Below are 10333 nucleotides of genomic sequence, written 5' to 3'. Positions count from 1 at the left end.
TTTTAATGTTGTTTTTTTGCTGTATTGTTGTATTGTTTTTTATGCTTTTCCTTTTATGTATTGTAATGTATGTTTTGTCAATTTTTTTGTTGTTTTCTTTTTTTCTTTTTTCTGTAATTCTTAAACTTCTAATAAATATCATTTTTAAAAAAGAGAGAGAGAGATCAAGGAGGGATATGGCCCCACACCCCCTGTTCTTCTGATGAAAGTCACTCATCAGGGTGACCAAGTTCAATTCAGTTCTATAACCAAGCATGAACCCAGGTTGAAATGAGTCAAGATAATAAAATAATAATAATAATAATAATAATAATAATAATAATAATAATAATAATAAATACCCAACCCATCTGGCTGGTTTGCCCCAGCCACTCTAGGCAGCTTTCAACACATACAAAAACGTAATAAAACATCAAACATTAATAATAACAATCTGATCCAAGATAAAAAGTCACAATAGTCCATTAGAATCTAATAGTAAATATTAAAATGAAGCATCAGCAAATAATAATTAAAGAGTTTACACTTATTACAATAAAGAATTACTAATCTATAATCAATAAAAATGCATGAAATGTTTTGGCATAAAATACCACAAAATGTAGAAAACCATGTAAAAGGATCAAATTGAGAAAAAAGGACACACAACTTATAAAATTACTTTAAGAAATATCTTTGAGCTCCTCTTGTCTCTTCCAAGCTGCTTCTGCTGTTCTCCAAGTCATGGTCTGGGAAAGGCTCCCAGGGCGGGAGGGTGAGGCAAGGCGGGTGGGAAAGCCATGCCTGATGAAGAACAAAAGTATCTCTCCCCTCACAGTTCTTCCTCTGGAGCAGCTCTCCCACGAAGTACTCCCCATCCAAGAGTACTTGCAATGGTTGCACCACAACCCTCCCTGGTGAGCTTGCCTGACTGCATAAGCAGCGAGAGTGGACAGCAGTGCTCCAGTCAATGCCAGGTATCTGGGTCTGGTAGTTGCCATTTTAATTTCCACAATGTCCCTAACATAGCATTATTCCAAAGCATTGTTGAGAGGGAGGTTCATCACACTTTGGGCTGGGTAAAGGCTGCATTAAAAAAATAATTATAGAGAGAGAGAGTGGGGGGGGGGAGGATTACCACTCTGAGAAGGCACTGAGTGGTTCCGCCTCCCCCCCCCATCAACAACTTAATAAGTTTTTAAAATAATAGAAGAAACCTAGTTCATGGCAGAGCCTCTGCAGAGTGTATTAGCCCCCAGGATGGCAACTGATGTCATTCTTCTAGTCCTTCAATGCAAAGATGCAAAGATCTATTGGGAAAAAGATGGGGGGAGGGGAGGATTGTAGCATGTGATTTGCTAGGATGGCAACTGATACAATACAGTCGTATTGTAGTAATCACCATCCTGTGACTATATGAAGCTGCCTTATTCAGTTAGAGGATTATCCACCTAATCAAATATTGTCTGTTGGGCAGTGATCTTCCCTAGGACTTCTTATATCTGATTATTTTTTTTAAGCTTGTGATGCCAAATACTAAACCTGGAAACTTCAGTATGGAAAACATGGGCTCTCCTACTGAGCTACAAATCCCTGAAGGTGGGAGATAAGTGTAAGAATAGTAATAAATGCTTCTGTAAGAAAATGTAAAAGATTAATTAGGAGGGATCGAGAAAGCCAGTTGTAACACATCCATCTGCTGATTGGATCAGGAACACATCTGGAATGGTGGTTATACTTAAACCAGAAGGAAAGTACTTTAAAATAATGATTCATTCTTCCAGTGGTTGATCAATCATGTGGTGTCAAACTATCTTCAGAGCTTGATACTACATCTAGTATTTGGAAAATCCCATTGCCTAGAGATTCATTGCTCCATTTTGAAAGTACTATATCAACGAGAAGGTTCTATTCCATTTGGAAAGTACTATGTCATTTACTGAGCTCCAGAGGACATGACTTGTTTTGTAACATCACACTAGTTTCACGGCAAAACAAGTCAGTATGTCATCCTGTGATGTCACCTCTTCAGTCCCAGTAGCTGTTCATGTGTCATCTTAAATCTGACTGTTACATAGAGGTGGGTTAACTCCTTGGGTGCTTATACAGGAAAGTACAACTGGCTTAACACATAAGTTTATGGATTGCATTAGAGTGACCGGGAAATGGCATTCATGAAAAGACATTCCATTAGTACATCATAAACCATCCCTGTGCCCAAAGGACAAGGATGGTTAACAGCATGTAGGAAGCCTAGCTTTAATGCTCCTGGAAAGGAAGTCAAAGTAAAAAAAGTAAAAGGTTTAAAGAACTGATCCTGGGGGGTGGTACATGCCAGGAAATGAATCTTTGGCTTGTGGTACAGACATGGCTGTTCCATGGTAACATCAGAAACTGTGGAGCTGCACCTGTTGTGCAGGTTCCTCTTGGACAATACAGCTCACGAGGTCCTTTGTAGACATGCATGCAGGTATCTGTTCACTTGCACCTTAAAAACACCAAAACACTTTTGTCCCTGGAATTCCACAACAAATTTCCTCCAAAGCAAGTGTTTCTTTCACACTGGGCAACATGGAAGGTTTTCTCCACCCTCGTGGTCCCTTCCAACTCTACAATTCTGTGATTCTAATACCAACTTTTGTCAAGGTAAATGTTAAGCCTACATTTTTTAGTAGAGGCTCTGGAATTCTGTAGTAATATTCCCAAATTGCTGTGAGATTGCTTTCATTTTTAATATTACAAAAGCAAATTAATATATGGAGGACTGTGTGTGATTTTGTGCACCATAATCTGATTTTTAAAATCTCCTCCCCAAATACATGGTTGTCATAAATACTGGCAGACAATCTGCTCATTCTCCAGGAATCCATGACTAACTCTTCATCCTGTAATGAGTCAGCCAGTTTCTTGTTTATTTTTCCTGAGGTACAATGCAAATAATTTCCAGATTCCCCCTCCACACACACACTTCTTTGTTCCACCTGCTAATTTTGGGCCTTCATTCATTGCTGTGGTCCCTTCTTTGGTTAATCTGGGTGCTCTACATCTTCCTGAAATTGAGTGGAGGCTCCATGAAGCAACTACTTTTATAGTCATCAAGTACTATTTTTCCTGGTCCCCAATATACCCTTCCAATTCTCATAATTACCAACAGAGGTCTTTTTTTCCTTTCCATAATGTACAAAATGATCTGCCCTTTTATGATTGCCTTGAGAATATCCCACAAAGCCAACGGTGAGGGAGCAGATGCCTCATTCAATTCCAAATAGAAGGAAATCTGTTGTCTCAAATAATCCCTAAATTCAGACACTTTCAGCCAGCTATTACCAAGAGACCACATTTTAAGAGCAGATGTGTTATTAAGGCTGAGAAATGTTATGAGAACTTCGTGATCTGACAAATAAATGCATTTCTATCAAGCATTCCAGCATTTGGTGTTTTGGGGGGTGGGGGTGGGGGGAGCACATTTAAAAAATAGATCCTATTGCTGATGAGAGATGAAATCTTTCTTCAAAAACCACACTGTATTTTAGCCATTGCCTAAATATTATTGGATAACACTGGCAGGCATTTATTTGATAATACACTTTTCTTACAGAATACATTTTCTCTAGGAAGCATGAGCAGAGTGTGATGTTCTATGTTGTGTCCATGTTTGTAGGGCATGTTTGTAGGTTTGTTTCTAGGAGAAAGTGCAGGACAAGAGGAAGTGTGGAAGAACCCTCAGGATTGTTTATGCTGAGTTGTAGCAACTACCCGGGGTTTTCGACTGAGGCTGTTCCAAGCCAGATCTGGAGCTACTGTTAAACATTGAATCTTTTGAATCTTGAATCTTTTGCATGCAATGCAGGTAGATTCAGGTAGGTAGCCATGTTGGTCTGATGCAGTCGAAATAATAATAAAAAAATGTCCAGTAGCACCTTAGAGACCAACTAAGTTTGTTCCGAGTATAAGCTTTCGTGTGCATGCAATGCAGGTGTTTTACTACTAAGCGATGGTCCTTCCTCTCAGTGGATAAGAGGGAACAGTTTATTGAAAGGGGGGAAAGTCCTTCTTTATTGCCAGCTCTTTTGAATTCTTTCATGGTATGGTCTCCCAGGCCAGGGCTTCCCAAGCTGTGGAATGGTCCATGGCCTTCATTCAGGTGGTCTGTGCCTCATCTGTAGAAATACAATTTAAATATCATGCAAAATCTATCACAGCACATTATGATTGCTACAACAGGCAAGTGGTCCATCTAATCCCGCAGCAATTTTCAAGTGGTCCATGGGAGTTGGGGAGGTCCTAGACAAATCCAATAAATGAAAGGATTAAATGACAGCTACTCCTGAAACACAGTTTCCTAGCACTTTTTAAGATGCAGAAGTTTTTTTTTTCTACTGCTGCTTTTAGTGCCACATCCGTTTTTTGTTTTAATTATTACGTATTGCCTATAAGGTCCTTTTAAATCCCATATGTGGACTTCTTCTGAAGTTACTTTGGCCCAGTTTGCTCATACTGATAAGCCAAACTATGGCTTAGTGTGAATGAAAAGAAGTGTGAGTTCCTACACCAGGCACCCCCAACCTTCAGCCTTCCAGATGTTTTGGACTACAATTCCCATCATCCCTGACCACTGGTCCTGTTAGCTAGGGATCATGGGAGTTGTAGGCCAAAACATCTGGAGGGCCATAGGCTGGGGATGCCTGTCCTAGACCACAGATCATGGGTACATTGTTCCTCCCCTGACCTTTCTGCTGCCCTGCTAATTGAGACTAAGCCATGGTTTACTTAGCATCATTGAGAATGATCGTGATGGATAGGTAGTTAGCATCATATATGGGCCTCATTTACATAAATAGCAGGGCTGTTCCTGAGCGGCCCACATCTTCAATGAGGAAATGAGCATGCAACATGAGAATAATCCATTTCTCAGCCAACCATGTGGCTGGACATGAGTTGCACATCCCACCATGCAGTCAAGGGTGCAAAGTTCCAATGTTTGAGGTGCTGCTTTGACATTCAGTGTAAGACCTCTGCCTGTCCTGACTGAGAAATGCTAAATTTGTGCCCAAGTTGTACCATTTCAGAGTATAGATGGGGCATCATATGATGAATGCTTCTCCATAAAAAACAAAACATCTCCTCACATGGCATGTCAGGGGGAAAGGTGTTAAGCCTTATTTCTGTCATGTTAGTTTTCTGTGGGTAAGCAGAGGCTATCTCAGTCATACTTAATCTGCAAATTAAGCAAATTTGCCTAAGTGTGGCCACTAAACACATTTTGCCTTGATAATTGAAATCAATTCTAAATTAAATCATTAAAATCACATCCAGAAATGCTATCAACTGTTCTAACAGTTGTCTTTAGCAGTGATTTAGTTATTATTTAAATTAAATCCTATCAAGAAAATTACATAATGTGCTCACCTTTGGCATTTATCAGCAGGCCTGGCATCAGCACATGACATCCTTGAGAAGTCCCAACACCCTGGCAGGACCCACCATTAATGCCTGCCCTGGGTCTCATTTAAAAATTCAGCTGTGTCCAAGAGCCACCATTTTAATTCCCAACAATACCCAGGAGCAACGCTATGACAGAGGCATTCTGGGTAAGTGAAATAGCACTTCCTGTATCCAGCCACTCGGGGGTGGTAGTGGTGGGGCTACTTATTACTGCCACTGGGGTATGTTGGATGGGTCCACAACATAGGAAAGCCCCACCAGAAGGCTCTTCCCCAAAGTTCCCCTCAAACTTGGATCTGGTCCTGTCAGAGTTCTGTACTATATATTCCCAAGTGTCTTATTCTGCATGTTTTGCATAAAGAAGAAATGATAAGGCATGGGAGGAAGAAACACGCTTGCAACTCACTCTGCAAAGCTCAGCGTCCAGGAAAGCCCCATAATAGTAAATGGGATTTGGCCTGGCGGAGCATTCTGAAGAATGCAGTCTAAATCTGCTAATTAAATCACAATAAATAACAGGGATTGATGGTTGGTTTTACCATTTCCTTTATTGTCTCCGACCCATCCTCTTGCGTTGACAAATGGATCTCCTTAACCTCTGGTGGCAGCATTCATTTGAGCCTCTTTAGACAAAGATGAATGAGATGAAATCCTGGCAGTCATTCCCACACTCTTAAAAAAATCAGTCATAAATCTAAGAATGCATAGGATTCTGTTTCCTGCAGATATATCCTTGCATTTCTGCTAAGGCTGCTCCTAAAATATATGATATATGTATTCTGTTTGTTCTATTCTTGTCAGCTATAAATGTGACTTTATTCCAATTTTGTCTTCGAAGGATTGTTGAGAGGTTCCTCCGTTTGCTAGGTGCATCTCTATTCTCTCTTTCTGTACACTGATTCTCACTATTCCGGCACAACTACTAGACTGTTTCCTTTTGGCTATGCAGCTGCATATTACAGAAGAAGCCTGGCGGTATGAACAAACGACCGTTCAGGTTAGCAGTCCACCACTATTGATTAACCCCAATAAGCTTGTGAGAAACCACATTTTATGCTAGGGATTTTATCATATACATCATAGCTTGTTTCCTGCCCAAAATACACGAGTCTGGGAATGGGTGGGGCTAGCTCTACCCTTCCAGTGCCACTGCTTGCGCTAACATTGTTCCAAACCTAGAGTAAGATTTGCTGAGTTTGAAGGGGGCCACCTTGATCCACAAAGAAAGGGTTTCCAGCACAGGGGCAGCCCTTGTGATTGAAATGATTGGCATGCTTCAGGTGGTTCCTGTTAAGTTGTGGGTGAACATATCAGACGACACAGGGATTCTTGTTTATTCACAGGCCACAACAGAACTGAACTGAAGGGTTCAGTCAGCCTGCTTATATAGAGCTCCAGTACAACATCACTGTAACAACTTTCTAAAACTATCCAATCACTGAACGTCACTTTCAATCCCTTATTTGCATAACTATCTACAATATCCCCCTGCTGGCCCAGGGTGAGAACTTCAGTACATAACAGTTCCCTTCAGTCTCAGCCTATCACAGGCTGGCTTGCGGTTGCTGGCGCATGTAGTATCATTGGAGGGGCAGACCTAGGCTCAAGCATTCTCAAAGGCCCCTTTTGCATGTTCAGCAGCAAATGTCTGAAATGTCTGCTTATGAATCTGCTACAGAAAATAAGGGGCTCTATAGCATTATTGGTGGGGGGGAGAGAATATCTGGGATTTAATGACAGCTAAAGTGAATGGTGGCTGCACGCTGCAATAGGATGGGATGAATTGTTCTCTGAATCTAATATAGCTTTCTAACTAAGGAAGCTGATCTCAAGAAATTAGACCTGTTGAAAACTACTAGAATGCAGTTTAGTACATATAATGCAAAGTTAAATAGTGCAAAAAGCATTCGTCAGAATATTTTCCTTAGTTACCAAGACTGAAACTGATGGTATCCACAAAGAAGTACAAGGACACTCTGTGCTATAAACCGGGACAATGGGAAGGTGTGTTTTTCTTTACCCAGTTCAGGAAATCCTGTGCGTCTTGCAAGGGAAAGTAACATTTTCCTTCTCTGACCTACAGCCTAATTTCAGGCAGAATTTCACTGCTACGAACATCCCAGGCCAGGTGGGAAAAGGCCTGCAAGGCAGGGAGCAGTTCTCCCAGGACTCATAGCCTAGATACAATGAAGTACAAAGTTCCTTAAAAGCAGCAGAGTGAATTTCAACAGGTGCGGCATTTCTAGACCTTTGCCCTTGCCAAAGTTGTATTTTCTTTACACTTGTTAAGAGCGCAGGAACCCTGTCATATTTTGCATATAGTCCTCCTTGAGAGAGAAGGACACAAAGGAACACCAGTTGCTGGAAAGCACAGGAAGAGAGAGTGCTGTTGTGCTCGGGCCCTGCTTGTGGGTTTCCCACAGGTATCTGCTTGGCCGCTGTGAGAACAGGATGCTAGACTAGATGGGCCATTGGGCTGATCCAGCCGGCGCTTCTTGTGTTCTTCATCTGTTGCAGAGGACTGAGTAGCATGGGGAGTGGGTGAAGGGGGTGGAAGCTGAGAAAACTGTGAGTAATTGCCTCCATTGAATACAAACCCCTTCCATGAACAGAAGGGTGCCTTTACATGGGCCGCTGATCAAGCAACATTTCTTATGCCAGTGTGGTGTAGTGGTTAAGAGCGATAGACTCATAATCTGGTGAACCGGGTTCGCGTCTCCGCTCCTCCAAATGCAGCTGCTGGGTGACCTTGGGCCAGTCACACTTCTTTGAAGTCTCTCAGCCCCACTCACCTCACAGAGTGTTTGTTGTGGGGGAGGAAGGGAAAGGAGATTGTGAGCCGCTTTGAGACTCCTTAAAGGGAGTGAAAGGCGGGATATCAAATCCAAACTCCTCCTCCTCCTCCTCCTCCTCCTCCTCTTCCTCTTCTTCTTCTTCTTCTTCTTCTTCTTCTTCTTCTTCTATTTAAGGGATGCAGGTAAACATAAAACGTCTTCAAACAGATTATAAGTGGGTCCTGTCTTTCAGTTGAGGGTTAAATGCAGATTCCTTGATTTGAAAAGGGCAACTGCAACTGTTCCAGAGCAGAGGGCAGCCCTGCAAAAGAAAAATAAGCAGCATTTGGCAAACATTATCTTCAGCTGAAGTATCATTGTTTAGAATTTCCCGACGCTTGGGAAATAACTGGTGAGCTGAACAGAGGACTGCGAAAGTCATGGGAGATGCCTAAAGCACTCCTGGGCTGCTTACATTTCTTACTTTTAGACGAGCCTCAACGAAAGCACCTGGCTATGGCTTCAATATACCGCTATGATGATCTGTTCATACATGTATATGAAAGGGGGAAAATCTGCCAGATACACTCATGCAAAAAAAGGGTTATGTTGCATGAATGCCTCCGAATGACATTTTTGTGCCCCAGTGGAAATTACAACGATAATTTAAACACAGCTGTCCTGCTGTGCATTTGTATCTGTGGCCCTGGAGGATGGTGACATGTCTTAATAGCAATGGCTGTCCCAGAACAAAAATAATGAGAGAAACATCTGTCTCCCTGTTACTCTTCCTCCTCCCCCCTCCCCGCAGACAAATGGCATTTCTGATTCAGATTTGATATTTGTACTGGGCTGTCAGAAAACAAAACGAAACCTGCCTCGCTTTTATTTTTCCCAGAGTCTTTGTTAAGAGCATAGCAATGGTTCCCACTTAACATTGCCATTTCTATTATATATATTTAATATTCATTAATTTGGAAAAGATCATTATTTCCTGCCTGTGGCTAGAAAGAACAGCTGAAACGTGGGAGTCCAGACTGCAGCTGGGTGAAGAGAAGTTCTGAAAAAGATTCGGCAAGTGAAAGCTGCTGAGTCACTTTTGCTGATATTTGCGACCTCTTTTATTAGTGAACTTCTGGAGTTTTGTGTTGAAGAATGTTAATGAAAGGAAAAGGAAAATAGCACAAGCCCACCATGTTCTCTCAAGATGTGTATGCATTGAGTTATCCTTTCACATTGCTGATTGCTTTGCGTTCTCTCACATTTTCTCCACTTTAGTCAAACTTTTAGCTGTACTATTATCACCTTCGTTCATTTCCTGTCACTTGCAGCTTGATAGTTGCAGGCTGGATACCAGCCCAAACGAGGCTGACGCATAAATGCTCAAAATATAGTGTGTGCTCAAGCAAAGTGTATAATTCTTTCTATGTATGGAAAACACTCATCTCTTCCATTAGCTACATTTATATGCTGTATTTATTTATTTCATTGTGTTTTTATCCTGCTCTGTCTAGGGATGGGTGAATCTGCCAGCTTTGGTTTCCTCTTAGTTTCCTATATTTCCAGTTCTTTACATTTTCACATCAGTTTGTGATTTTCTAAAATAATGTCCTCATGAAAATTTATCAACATTTTATTGCAAATTTATCCTAATGTTTACATATTTGTATGCAGTTTTGCCTAATATGATTGTTGTGAAGTGGTTCCCCTAATAAAATGCATTTCTGTATGCTATTTGCAGTAATATATCTAACGGACATTGGGAATGATATTTGGTTGGACAGTGTCATTAGCAGCATTAAGGATTGGTTGCAGCTGTGAGGGTATTGGTGGCGAGCCCCTTTGCGGCTCGGGTGGCGGTTAGGCATTGGATTCATGTGTTGTGCTGTGTCAAGGGCTAGGTGTGGCCATCGCCTATGCTATCTACCGTGGGTTATTCCGTTAAAGGAATCTGGCGGTCGTGTATTCCGTCCGATGCCTGCTTGGCGGGAGGCCATGGCACGACCCTCGGTGACATCAGGGGGTGAGCCTATCGTTGGATGAGCATCAACAGGCTCCACCTACTGTTGAATAAACCCACCACCTATAGTCATCCAATGCCTAAGCCAATACCTTTTCACTGCTGTAATCAATAA

At 41.6% G+C, this 10333-nt stretch overlaps 1 long non-coding RNA gene across 1 annotated transcript; it reads left to right on the top strand.

Moving 5' to 3' along the window:
* Window positions 1-3679: 3679 nt before the first annotated feature.
* On the top strand, window positions 3680-6450 carry LOC309528022. The gene is made up of 3 exons (XR_014217477.1): window positions 3680-3839; window positions 5405-5570; window positions 6263-6450. It is a non-coding gene; the product is annotated as an uncharacterized lncRNA (long non-coding RNA).
* The last annotated feature ends 3883 nt before the right edge of the window (window positions 6451-10333 follow it).

The sequence above is a fragment of the Podarcis vaucheri genome (assembly GCF_965113315.1).
Source record: "Podarcis vaucheri genome assembly, chromosome: 3".
NCBI classification, from domain to species: domain Eukaryota; kingdom Metazoa; phylum Chordata; class Lepidosauria; order Squamata; family Lacertidae; genus Podarcis; species Podarcis vaucheri.
This window is presented reverse-complemented; position numbering and strand designations above follow the sequence as displayed.